Raw genomic sequence first — 13663 nt, 5'->3', positions numbered from 1 at the left:
CCCAATAGAACCCTAATGCACACACGCACACTTGTTAGTCGCCAAGTCATGAGGAATAATAGTTGTTTTTTTATGTAGCGCAACATTTTGGGTGTTTATTTGGTTAAGTTATTTTGAGACATTTTACTAGCAGGGCTGGCTGCTACTCCAGCATCGCACCAAACCCTCAGTGCCAAAATTAAGATACTCTCTCTCTCTCTCTCTCTGTGTGTGTGTGTGTGCGTGCGTGTGTGCGTGTGGACAAACACACCCATTTGGAGATATAAAGAGAACACACAACACATACGCTACGACAAAATCCTGCAGTACAGCAAGTGATACAGCCAGTATATTGAAGTTTATATACACAGGGAAAATGTCACTGTGTGAGTAGGAATGTCACACAATCAAAGAGGAGGCTCTGAATGCACTCTAGTCCAACTCGTATTCACTCACACACCCAGTGCATGATGCTAAGCACGACTATCCACCGAACAAGGGATCCAAGTCTTAAGCAGTAGGCTATGTAATATCATTATTCTGTATACAGTAGTACACACCATGGACCCCAACAGAAAAACACAGACTGAAGATCACATCATCCAATGTCAGACAGAAATACTACAGCTTGTTAAACACGGTAGACGAGGTCATAACACTGTTGGATTAGATATGGAGAGAGAGGGCTACACACTGCTTTTATTGCCCATAAAACATACGTGATGGTAGGCCTCCCGTGACTGAAACTAAAGGCCAGATAAGCGCGTCACCCATCTCGTAAATCGAGCTATGAGAATGATTTGCGACAGACAGGTAAACGTACAATAGTGAGGGAGTAGCTGAAGAGTGGGGCTTTAGGGATGCTAGGCTAACTGCTGGGGAAACAGTTTTAAGGGTGCTATCTGGAGGGGAATGGAGCAGCACAGATGCCCGAGACAGCGCAGGTTGCTGTGAGGAGCTTCTGCTATCCTATCCCTCAGAGAATCTCCTCTATATTACAGGGGATGACAAATGGCTGCCTCGGTTCGACACAGCTGTCCACCGAGCGTGTGTGTGCATACGTGTGTTTACGCGCGTGCGCAGGGCTCGACATTACCGCTTGTCATGGAGAATAAAAAAAAATGGTTGGATAAGAAGAATATAGATTTGAGTAATAAAAGAAAGAAATTGAATTAGATCTGTGTCTTCTGGATGCTATGTATTGCTCTAATCCCAATTTCTGCAGAGCTCATCGGAGTAGAATTGTATTGCATGACAGGCAGAGCGGACTTTAAATCATCCCCGGGTTGCGAGATGTGCTATTGAGATCAAAGAGCAGATCTGTGTAGCCGCGTCTGCACATTTATTGATCATATTTTTTTACAAATGATTTGAATAATGTGGCTAATACAGATATACTTCATACTGACATTTCTGAACACTTTCCAATTGTCCACTTCTCTTTGGCAGCTGGAAATGAACAGATGGGAATGATTAGTAGCGTTAAATGTAGTATATTTTACAAAAGTAATTGTGAGCTTATACTTTTAGATGCTGATTGATGATAATTCATGGAAACATTTTTATTATCAGGCCGACGTGGAGTCTGCTTAACAGACTTTTCTCACGTCATTATGTATTTCACCACTGCTTTCCCTTAGTTAGACTGCGTAAGAGAGCAGAAGGGTTCTGGAAACCTAGATTTCCAACCGGTCTCTAAAAGGTTTCTCATCTCTCCCCTGAATTCTGCAATTACAAAACGGTATAAGAACAAATAATAAACTGTTGAATAATAAAAAGGCATCTAGAACTATCCCATCTCAATGGAAATATGACCTATAGAGATCCTGATGTTATTTCATGTGAATGTAAAAAAAAAATTGGGGGGGAATGTGGATTCCTCTCTGTCAAAGGAAATAGAGAAAACTGATACATCCATTTGATTACATTAAGGGACATTTCCCTTCTCTCCTTTAGTTTGATCCTTCTGATGTAATGGAGGTAAATGGTAACTTAACCTCTTAGATGTAATGGCAAAATGTAGATTTCCGCCTAAATAGACATACCCAAAAGATTCCAGATAAACAAATAATTTTAAATGTTTCAACAACAAAAAAAGCGACTTTATTGTATTCACTAGTAAGAATGAAAAATATTGTAAAAAAAATAAATAACAGAGCCAGAATCTCAATTGGTGGGAATGAAATGGAACAGGTCACATCCACTAGATTCCTCTGAGTTTTAATTGATAAAAAGTTATCCTGAAAAGATCATATTAAATTTGCCTGCAGAAAAGTGATGGAAGATGTTGGTATCGTCAGAAAGATTAGTGGTTTAGTTCATTAGGTTTGCTTGCTAACTCCATACTATAGCTTCATTTACCCACACCTCATTTACTGTAGTATTATCAGGGCCAGTACCTACAGCGCATTTGGTAAGTATTCAGACCTCTTGACCTTTTCCATATTTTGTTACAGCCTTACTCTAAAATGGATTAAAAAAAAAGATATGTCCTCATCAATCTACACACCCATAATGACAAAGCAAAAACTGTTTTATAGACATGTTTTAAATGTGTTATGAATAAAAAACTTAAATATCAATGTTACATAAGTATTCAGACCCTTTACTCAGTGCTTTATTGAGGTGCCTTTGCCAGTGATTACAGCCTCGAGTCTTATTGGGTATGACGCTGCAAGCTTGGTGCGCCTGTATTTGGGGAGTTTCTTCCATTCTTCTCTGCAGATCCTCTCATGCTCTGTCAGATTGGATGTGGAGCATTGCTGTACAGCTATTTTCAGGTCTATCCAGAGATGTTCGAAGGGGGTTCAAGTCCGGGCTCTGGCTGGGCCACTCAAGGACATTCAGAGACTTGTCCCGAAGCGACTCCTGCGTTGTCTTGGCTGTGTGCTTAGGGTCATTGTCCTGTTGGAAGGTGAACCCTTGCCCCAATCGGAGGTCCTGAGTGCTCTGGAGCAGGTTTTCACGCCTTTCACTGAGGAGTGTCTTCCGTCTGGCCACTCTTCCATAAAGGCCTGATTGGTGGAGTGATGCAGAGATGATTGTCCTTCTGGAAGATTCTCCCATCTCCACAGATAAACTGGAGCTCTGTCAGTGTGACCATCAGTGTGACCATCAGGTTCTTGGTCACCTCCCTGACCAAGGCCCTTCTCCCCCGATTGCTCAGTTTGGCCGGGCGGCCAGTTCTAGGAACAGTCTTGGTGGTTCCAAACTTCTTCCATTTAAGAATGATGGAGGCCACTGTGTTCTAGGGACCTTCAATGCTGCAGAAATGTTTTGGTACTCTTCCCCAGATCTGTGCCTCGACACAATCCTGTCTCGGAGCTCTACGGACAATTCCTTCGACCTCATGGCTTGGTTTTGCTCTGACATGCAACTATGGGACCATATATAGACAGACAGGTGTGTGCCTTTCCAAAGCATGTCCAATCAATAGAATTTACAACAGGTGGACTTCAATCAAGTTGTAGAAACATCTCAAGGAGGATCAATGGAAACAGCATGCACCTGAGCTACATTTCGAGTCTCATAGCAAAGAGTCTGAATACTTATGTAAATAAGTATAATTACCAAAAACCTGTTTTCACTTTGTCACTATGCAGTAGATTGATAAGGATTTTTTTTAATGTAATCCATTTTAGAGGCTGTAACGTAACAAAATGTGGATAAAGTCAAGGGGTCCTTCCTACATAAATTACTCATCATACAAAACACATTTGCAAGATTAGCCACCTCCTCTAAATATCTGGCTCCAACTGCACCTTTGTTTAAGAAACTCAATATCTTTTCAGTTTACGATATTAATGTACGTCAATCATGCACTTTCACCTACAAATACCGATACCTCCCAGAGAGTTTACCTAAACTCTTCAATGGATTCTTCCAGGTTAATTCTGAAATCCACCTATATAACCTTCACCCTCCCCACTGCAGCACCTCACATAGTCAACTCTCTATCAGATACAGAGTTACCTTACTCTGGAATTCGTATCTTCACAATGCCAAACATCATCATCCCTCAATAACTTCAAGCGAAGACTGGCAGTCAGCCTGATGAACCAAACTACTCAGTAATCTCAGTAATTTGGGGCGGCAGGTAGCCTAGCGGTTAGAGCATTGGGCCAGTAACCGAAAGTTTGCTAGATCGAATCCCTGAGCTGACAAGGTAAACATCTGACATTCTGGCCCTGAACAATGCAGTTAACCAACTGTTCCTAGGCCGTCATTGTAAATAAGAATTTGTTCTTTACTGACTTGCCTAGTTAAATACTTTTTTTTGAATCTCATCGATATAACTCACATCAAAACAAATATGTTTTTTTTTGTGGTGTGGTATTCACATAAGCTTCCAACCACACCTGCACACTGTAAAAATATATATATATAAACACTGCTCAAAAAAATAAAGGGAACACTTAAACAACACAATGTAACTCCAAGTCAATCACACTTCTGTGAAATCACACTGTCCACTTGGGAAGCAACACTGGTTGACAATAAATTTCACATGCTGTTGTGCAAATGGAATAGACAACAGGTGGAAATTATAGGCAATTAGCAAGACACCCCCAATAAAGGAGTGGTTCTGCAGGTGGGGACCACAGACCACTTCTCAGTTCCTATGCTTCCTGGCTGATGTTTTGGTCACTTTTGAATGCTGGCGGTGCTTTCACTCTAGTGGTAGCATGAGACGGAGTCTACAACCCACACAAGTGGCTCAGGTAGTGCAGCTCATCCAGGATGGCACATCAATGCGAGCTGTGGCAAGAAGGTTTGCTGTGTCTGTCAGCGTAGTATCGAGAGCATGGAGGCACTACCAGGAGACAGGCCAGTACATCAAGAGACGTGGAGGAGGCCGTAGGAAGGCAACAACCCAGCAGCAGGACCGCTACCTCCACCTTTGTGCAAGGAGGAGCAGGAGAAGCATTGCCAGCCCTGTGCTCTTCACAGATGAAAGCAGGTTCACACTGAGCACGTGACAGATGTGACAGAGTCTGGAGACGCCGTGGAGAACGTTCTGCTGCCTGCAACATCCTCCAGCATGACCGGATTGGCGGTCAAACCTTTTCAGCCTCCTGAGGGGGAAGAGGCGTTATCGTGCCCTTCATGACTGTGTTGTGGTGTTTGAACCATGATAGGTCCTTAGTGATGTGGACACCGAGGAATTTGCAGCTCTTGACTCACTCCACCACAGCCCCGTCAATGTGAATGGGGGCATGCTCAGCCCTCCATTTCCTGTAGTCCACGATCAGCTCCTTTGTCTTGTTGACATTGAGGGAGAGGTTGTTGTCCTAGCACCACCCTGCCAGGTCTCTGCATTCCTCCCTATAGGTGATGATGATGCCTACCACCTTTGTGTCGTCAGCAAACTTAAGGATGGTTTTGGAGTCATGTGCTGCCATGCAGTCATGGATGAACAGGGAGTACAGGAGGGGACTCAGCACACACCCCTGAGGGGCCCCCATGTTGAGGGTCAACGTGGTGGATGTGTTGTTGCCTACACTCACCACCTGGGGGCTGCCCGTCAGGAAGTCCAGGATCCATTTGCAGAGGGAGGTGTTCAGTCTCAGGGTCCTTAGCTTAGTGATGAGCTTGGAGGGCACTATGGTGTTGAACATTGAGCTGTAGTCAATGAACAGCATTCTCACACAGGTGTTCATTTTGTTCAGATGGAAAAGGGCAGTGTGGAGTGCAATAGAGATTGCATCATCTGTGGATCTGTTGGGGTGGTACAGTATGTGAATTGGAGTGGGTCCAGGGTGTCTGGGAAGATGGTGTTGATGTGATCCATGACTAGCCTTTCAAAGCATTTCATAGATACTGATGTGAGTGCTATAGGGCAATAGTCATTTAGATAGTCCCTGCGCCTATGAACACCAACCTATTGTAGTTTGTAGGTATTACAGACTGGGTCAGGGAGAGGTTGAAAATGTCAGTGAAGACACTTGCCAGCCCTGAGTATGTGTCTTGGCAATCCGTTTGGCATTGCAACCTTATGAATGTTAACCTGTTTCAAGGTCTTACTCACATTGGCTGCGGAGAGTGTAATCACACAGTCATCTGGAACAGCTGGTGCACTCATGCATGGTTCAGTGTTGAAGCGAGCATCGAAGGCATTTAGTTCATCTGGTAGACTTGCGTCACTGGGCAGCTCGCAGCAGGGTTTCACTTTGTAATCTGTGATAGTTTGCAAGCCCTGCCACATCCAACGAGTGTCAGATCCGTTGTAGTAGGATTTGATCTTTGTCCAGTATTGAAGCTTTGCCTGTTTGATAGTTCATCGGAGAGTGTAGCAGGATTTCTTATAAGTGTCCAGATTAGTGTCCTGTGTCTTGAAATCGGAAGCTCTAGCTTTTAGGTCAGGTCAGATGTTGCCTGTAACCCATGTATTCTGGTTGGGATAAATACATACAGTCAATCTGGGGATGATTTTGTTGATGCACCTAAAGTTGAAGTCGGAAGTTTACATACACCTAAGCCAAATACATTTAAACTCAGTTTTTCACAATTCCTGACATTTAATCCTAGTAAAAATTCCCTGTTTTAGGTCAGTTAGGATCACCACTTTATTTTAAGATCGTGAAATGTCAGAATAATAGTAGAGAGAAGGATTTATTTCAGCTATTATTTCTTTCATCACATTCCCAGTGGGTCAGAAGTTTACATACACTCAATTAGTATTTGGTAGCATTGCCTTTAAATGGTTTAACTTGGGCCAAACGTTTCGGGTAGCCTTCCACAAGCTTCCCACAATGAGTTGGGTGAATTTTGAATTTTGAGCTGGCGTAACTGAGTCAGGTTTGTAGGCCTCCTTGCACGCACACAGTTTTTTTCAGTTCTGCCCACAAATTTTCTATGGGATTGAGGTCAGGGCTTTGTGATGGCCACTCCAATACCTTGACTTTGTCATCCTTAAGCCATTTTGCCACAACTTTGGAAGTATGCTTGGGGTCGTTGTCCATTTGGAAGACCCATTTGCGACCAAGCATTAACTTCCTGACTGATGTCTTGAGATGTTGCTTCAATATATCCACATAATTTTCCTCCTCATGATGCCATCTAGTTTGTAAAGTGCACCAGTCCCTCCTGCAGCAATGCACCCCCACAACATGATGCTGTCACCCCTGTGCTTCACGGTTGGGATGGTGTTCTTCGGCTTGCAAGCCTCCCCCTTTTTTCTCCAAACATAACGATCGTCATTATGGCCAAACAGTTCTATTTTTGTTTCATCAGACCAGAGGATATTTCTCCAAAAAGTACGATCTTTGTCCCAATGTGCAGTTGCAAATCTTAGTCGTTTTTTTTATGGCAGTTTTGGAGCAGTGCCTTCTTCCTTGCTGAGCGCCCTTTCAGGTTATGTCGATATAGGACTCATTTTACTGTGGATATAGATACTGTTTCCTCCAGCATCTTCACAAGGTGCTTTGCTGTTGTTCGGGGAATGATGTGTACTTTTCGCACCAAGGCATGTTCATCTCTAGGAGACAGAACGCGTCTCATTCCTGAGCAGTATGATGGTTGCGTGGTCCCATGGTGTTTATACTTGCGTACTATTGATTGTACAGATGAACGTGGTACCTTCAGGCGTTTGGAAATTGCTCCCATGGATGAATCAGACTTGTGGAGGTCTACAATTTTCTTTTCTGGGGTCTTGGCTGATTTCTTTTGATTTTCTCCTGATGTCAAGCAAAGAGGCACTGCATTTGAAGGTAGGCCTTGAAATACATCCACAGGTACACCTCCAATTGACTCAAATGATGTCAATTAGCCTATCAGAAGCTTCTAAAGCCAACACATCATTTTCTGGAATTTTCTAAGCTGTTTAAAGGCACAGTCAACTTAGTGTATGTAAACTTCTGACCCACTGGAATTGTGATACAGTGAATGATAAGTGAAATAATCTGTCTGTAAACAATTGTTGGAAAAAGTACGTGTCATGCACAGTAGATGTCCTAACCGACTTGCCAAAACTATAGCTTGTTAACAAGAAATTTGTGGAGTGGTTGAAAAATTAGTTTTAATGACTCCAACCTAAGTGTATGTAAACTTCAACTGTATTAATGAAGTGGGTGACTGATGTGGTGAACTCCTCAATGCCATCAGATGAATCGTAGAACATATTCCAGTCTATGCTAGCGAAACATTCCGGTAGCTTAGCATCCGCTTCATCGGACCACTTCCTTATTGAGAGCATCACTAGTACTTCCTGTTTGAGTTTTTGCCTGTAAGCAGGAATAAGGAGGATAGAGTTATGGTCAGATTTGCCAAATAAAGGGCGAGGGAAAGCTTTGTATGCTTCTCTGTGTGTGGAGTAAAGATGATCTAGAGTTGTTTCATCTCTAGTTGCACAGGTGACATGCTGGTAGAAATTAGTTACGTCGGATTTCCGTTTTCCTGCTTTAAAAACACTGGCCACTAGGAGCGCCGCCTCTGGATGATAATTTTCTTTTTTGTTATGGTCCTATACAGCTCGTTGAGTGCGGGCTTAGTGCCAGCAACGGTTTATGGTGGTAAACAGACAGCTATGAAAAATATAGATGAAAACTCTCTTGTTAAATAGTATGGTCTACAGCAGGGATCATCAACTATATTCAGCCATGGGGCGATCTTTTCTTGAGTGGATGGTTGTGCGGCCGGAACATAATTCCAAATAATTTGTAGACTACAATTTGACTGCAAGAAGCCCAAATAGATATAATATTTAACTAAAACATAATAATTTCATACCTTGCTTACACGTGTCTATTATGCGTGGGAATAGTTGGGAACGGATTTCCTAAATTAAAATCACTTGGCGCTGATTTCCTTGTGTTTTTACAGTTTTTATGTCCAACAATAAAAATAAATATCTTTTTTTTGCACAGAAAACTTGGTGGGATGAATAAAACCACCAGTTGGGGAACTCTGGTCTACAGTTTATCATAAGGTATTCTAACTCAGGCGAGCAGAACCTTGAGACTTCCTTAATACTGTATTAGAGATCATGCACCAGCTGTTGTTAACAAAGAGACACATACCATCACTCCTTGAGTTTACCCGATGCTGCTGTTCCTTCTTGCCGATGTATAGATAAACCAGCTAGATTTATATTGTCCATGTCCTTGTTCAGCCACGACTCGGAGAAACATGGGATATTAAAGTTCTTCAAATCACGTTGATAGGATAGTCTCGAACGGTGCTCTACCAGTTTACTTTCCAGTGATGCACGTTCGCTAATAGAACGGAGGGTAGAGGCAGTTTATCCACTGGCCGACATAGTCTCGTCAGGTGTCCCGCAGGTTGGCCTCTATAACGCCGCCTCTTCCTTTTACGGGTGTCGGGATTTGGGCCTGGTCCGGGATGAGCATTATGTCCTTCGCCGCCGACTCATTGAAGTAGACATCCTCATCCAAATCAAAGTTAGTGATGTCCAGAAGCTCTTGTCAGTCATAGCAAACGATGGCAGAAACATTATTTACAAAAAAAGTTCAAATCAGCACAAAAACCCCCACAAAATAGCACAATTGGTCAGGAGCCCGTAAAACGGCTGCTATTCCCTCCATACCATTCTCTAAAGTTGCCCTACAGTCCTACTAAAAGTTACCGTCAAGTCCTGGTGTGTGTGTGTATGTGAACATGCCTGTTTGTCACATCAATGCAACGGACCATATCCACAGTGATGAAATCTATCTCTGGATCCCTGTTAAAGAACTGTCTATCACATTGTAGTGCTTGGAGTGTACAAGCCTCACACATGGTAAATGATCTCATACAGGCCAGTCAGACACGCGCACACACACACACACGCACGCACGCACACACGCACACACACGCACAAGCCCAGTGAAGCTGTTCAACTGCAGCATGGAGGATTCAGAGGAAGCTGCAGTAGCAGCTTGGCGCCGTTTCTAATTGATAGGGTTGGTGGGGGGTGGACGGACCTAGAAGGTTGAAAGTGACATCTCTTTTAGGTCACACTAGGGTCAGGACTTAGGGCAGATGTCCCACATGTGATTGAGAGATGCGAGGGAAACCACCGCATGTCTGCCCCATGGTTTGCAGAGCACACAGAGAGAGAGAGAGAGAGAGAGAGAGAGAGAGAGAGAGAGAGAGAGAGAGAGAGAGAGAGAGAGAGAGAGAGAGAGAGAGAGAGAGAGAGAGAGAGAGAGAGAGAGAGAGAGAGAGAGAGAGAGAGAGAGAGAGAGAGAGAGAGAGAGAGAGAGAGAGAGAGAGAGAGAGAGAGAGAGAGAGAGAGGACTCTGTGACACTCTCTCGCTCCCTCCCTGCTCTCTTCCCTTGTCTCCCTGTCTCGCAGTATCTGTCTCTATGTTTAAGAAACACACACACAAACACATGCACGCACAAACGTACATGCAACCACTGTCTCTCACACACAGAAATCACATCTCCCCACTCCGGCCAACCAAACCCCTATGAGATTACTGCTTGGCAACATTATCTCCTTCCCCATTTCATTCATCCATTTCATTTGAGAAACTGAGCCCCAAAGATACACGGCCGCAACATACCAAGGTAGCTCCATCTACAGATGTTAGTCACATGAAAATTCCCCCGTTGCCCATCAAGATCATAGGCAGTGGGTCGGCCCTCCCACTCTTCGAGCTTAACACACACATATATACAGTAGCTGAACGGATCACTGAGGATCGAGGGGGAGAGCATTCGCTCTTCACTTCCAGCTGAAGACAGATGAGCTGCTTCTGCCCAAGGTGTTATGAATTTCTCAGCCTCCACCGAGGCTTGGTATGGTGGGATTTTCTACCCGTCCCGAAATCCAATAAGATGAATACCAGGTACTAGGTCTGGGTCCGTCAACTTTCAATCAACCTGTTTCATCAGCCTCTGAGACAGAAGCAAGGCTATGACAATAACATTTATATTATTGCAATAGGTCTCACATTCCTCCTGCTTGTGAAAAATGTGGCTGAGCTTTTAGGGGTAACATGACATGCATCCCAATGCTCTTACCTTGCAGCGTGCCTATATTGTGGAGACATCGGAGCACATATGTCACTTTTTCACTCGATGACAGGAAAGCACAGCACAGTCATACAGAGACACAGATAGTGGTGTTTCTGATCAGATCTGAGAAAGAGTCTGCTCCGGTGGGTAAAAAAAAATTAAAAAAAAGATCCCTTCCTTCCGTTTCTTTTTTTTATCCAAGCCCTCAGAGGAATAGGGTGAAGAGGAGAGGAGAAGAGGCAGGAGGACCAGTCTGCTGTACTGTACTGTGTATCACCAAGAGCAGTGCTGGGCTCTGCGTGTACTCCACTGCAGCAGCGTGAGAGACAGAGGCGCACGCTGCCTGTTCCACAGGCTCTACCGGTACACAGCAAAACACGGCTACGAAATTCCTGTTGAATGGATTCAGGACTCTGCAGTTCTATATCTCCACATACCCCCCCACCCCTTTTTTTTACCTATTTCTCTAGACCCTAGAGATTCACAGTATGTCTTGTGTTTATCTCTATTTCATTGGATTCTTATTCTCCTTTTCCGTCCTTTGCGTTGTCCCTCTCTCCTCTCACTAGATGCCCGTCATGTGTCTGATACTCCTGGCAATAAATTGTAAAGCCCAAAAGCGCCAACCTCCTCCTCCTCTGATTACATCACTGCTTCAGCTGACTGAGATTGAGTGTTTTTTTTTCATCTCGTGTGAATATTAACGTCACTGACATCAGACACATTTCTTGGATTCAGTTGGACCTTCCATTGATGATTTCTCATCCTAGGTAATATCACATGACACTATTACCCAGTTTGGGGTTGCAGATCATGTAATAACGTAATTACACATGACAACACCACGTGGTAAATTTTTTTATCAAATAGCCTGAGAAACACTAACTCCCAAGACAACTACATTTACATGCAATTGCAAAAGGTTAGGTTTAGGCTTGCTAGCAAGTTGTTGGGATAAGGGTAAGTGGTAGGGTAAGGTTAAGTTCCTGGCCAATTGGTTCGAATCCAGGCTGTATCACAGAGCGTTGCGCCGTGATTGGCTCAGTGTTCTGTGACTCATGGGGAAACTACGTCACCACGAAGTGTAAGTGGAGACATCGAAGTGCCCATCCAGAAGGATCAAGGTCATTGGCCACAGATAAAATGATGTCAAATCACGTTATAAACTCAGCAAAAAAAGAAATGTCCTCTCACTGTCAACTGTGTTTATTTTCAGCAAACTTAACGTGTAAATATTTGTATGAACATAACAAGATTCAACAACTGAGACATAAACTGAACAAGTTCCACAGACATGTGACTAACAGAAATGGAATAATGTGTCCCTGAACAAAGGGGGGGGAGGTCAAAATCAGAAGTAACAGTCAGTATCTGGTGTGGCCACCAGCTGCATTAAGTACTGCAGTGCATCTCCTCGTCATGGACTGCACCAGATTTGCCAGTTCTTGCTGTGAGATGTTACCCCACTCTTCCACCAAGGCACCTGCAAGTTCCCAGACATTTCTGGGGGGAATGGCCCTAGCCCTCACCCTCCGATCCAATAGGTTCCAGACATTCTCAATGGGATTGAGATCCGGGCTCGTCGCTGGCCATGGCAGAACACTGACATTCCTGTCTTGCAGGAAATCACGCACAGTACGAGCAGTATGGCTGGTGGCATTGTCATGCTGGAGGGTCATGTCAGGTTGAGCCTGCAGGAAGGGTACCACATGAGGGGGGAGGATGTCTTCCCTATAACGCACAGTGTTGAGATTGCCTGCAATGACAACAAGCTCAGTCCAATGATGCTGTGACACACCGCCCCAGACCATGACGGACCCTCCACTTGTCCTCATGCCTCCTTGCAGCACGCCTAAGGCACGTTCATGTAGATGAGCAGGGATCCTGGGCATCTTTCTTTTGGTGTTTTTTAGAGTCCGTAGAAAGGCCTTTTTAGTGTCCTAAGTTTTCATAACTGTGACCTTAATTGCCTACCGTCTGTAAGCTGTTATTGTCTTAACGACTGTTCCACAGGTGCATGTTCATTAATTGTTTATGGCTCATTGAACAAGCATAGGAAACTGTTTAAACCCTTTACAATGATTTTTACTACGTTCTGTTATTATCTAGGCATAAGTCACTTTAATAACTCTACCCACATGTATATATTACATGTATATATTACCTCAATTACCTCGACTAACCGGTGCCCCGCACATTGACTCTGTACCGGTACCCCCTGTATATAGCCTCACTATTGTTATTTTACTGCTGCTCTTTAAGTATTCTTTTTTTTTCTTTTTTTTTCTTAACTGCAGTGTTGGTTAAAGGCTTGTAAGTAAGCATTTCACTGTAACGTCTACACCTGTTGTATTCGTTGCATGTGACAAATACAATTTGATTTGATTGCAAATTCAACAATGAGTGGTTTGGAAGAAAGTGAGCACAACACAACAACATGAGTCCAAACATGTATTGTATGCTGCTGCATAAATGATGTAATATGTCAGGAAGATATGTCTACTGTAGCTAAGAAAGTAATAACGTTACTAAGTATATGTTGTGTAGTGAGCTGTTAGTAGCCCATGTGCCTCACGCTAATAATTTGGCCTATAGCCTTAATAAGTCTATAGCCTGTTTTAGAGAAATGTAATCATCGAATATTGTAAGAGCTTTCATTGTCTGCTTATATGCCGCCCTTATTTATCCTACAGTTCTGACTTGGTGTGCAGGGAGAATACTG

General features: G+C 43.6%; 1 protein-coding gene across 1 annotated transcript in view; it reads right to left on the bottom strand.

Moving 5' to 3' along the window:
• Positions 1 to 11484, bottom strand: part of dlgap2b (discs, large (Drosophila) homolog-associated protein 2b) — a 142092-nt gene extending 130608 nt beyond the window's left edge. Inside the window, exon 1 of the mRNA XM_014144922.2 lies at positions 10948 to 11484. The gene's annotated coding sequence lies outside the window, so the exon portion shown is untranslated. The remainder of the gene's footprint in view (positions 1 to 10947) is intronic.
• Positions 11485 to 13663: the final 2179 nt, after the last annotated feature.

This window comes from Salmo salar, chromosome ssa15 (genome assembly GCF_905237065.1).
Source record: "Salmo salar chromosome ssa15, Ssal_v3.1, whole genome shotgun sequence".
NCBI lineage: Eukaryota > Metazoa > Chordata > Actinopteri > Salmoniformes > Salmonidae > Salmo > Salmo salar.
This window is presented reverse-complemented; position numbering and strand designations above follow the sequence as displayed.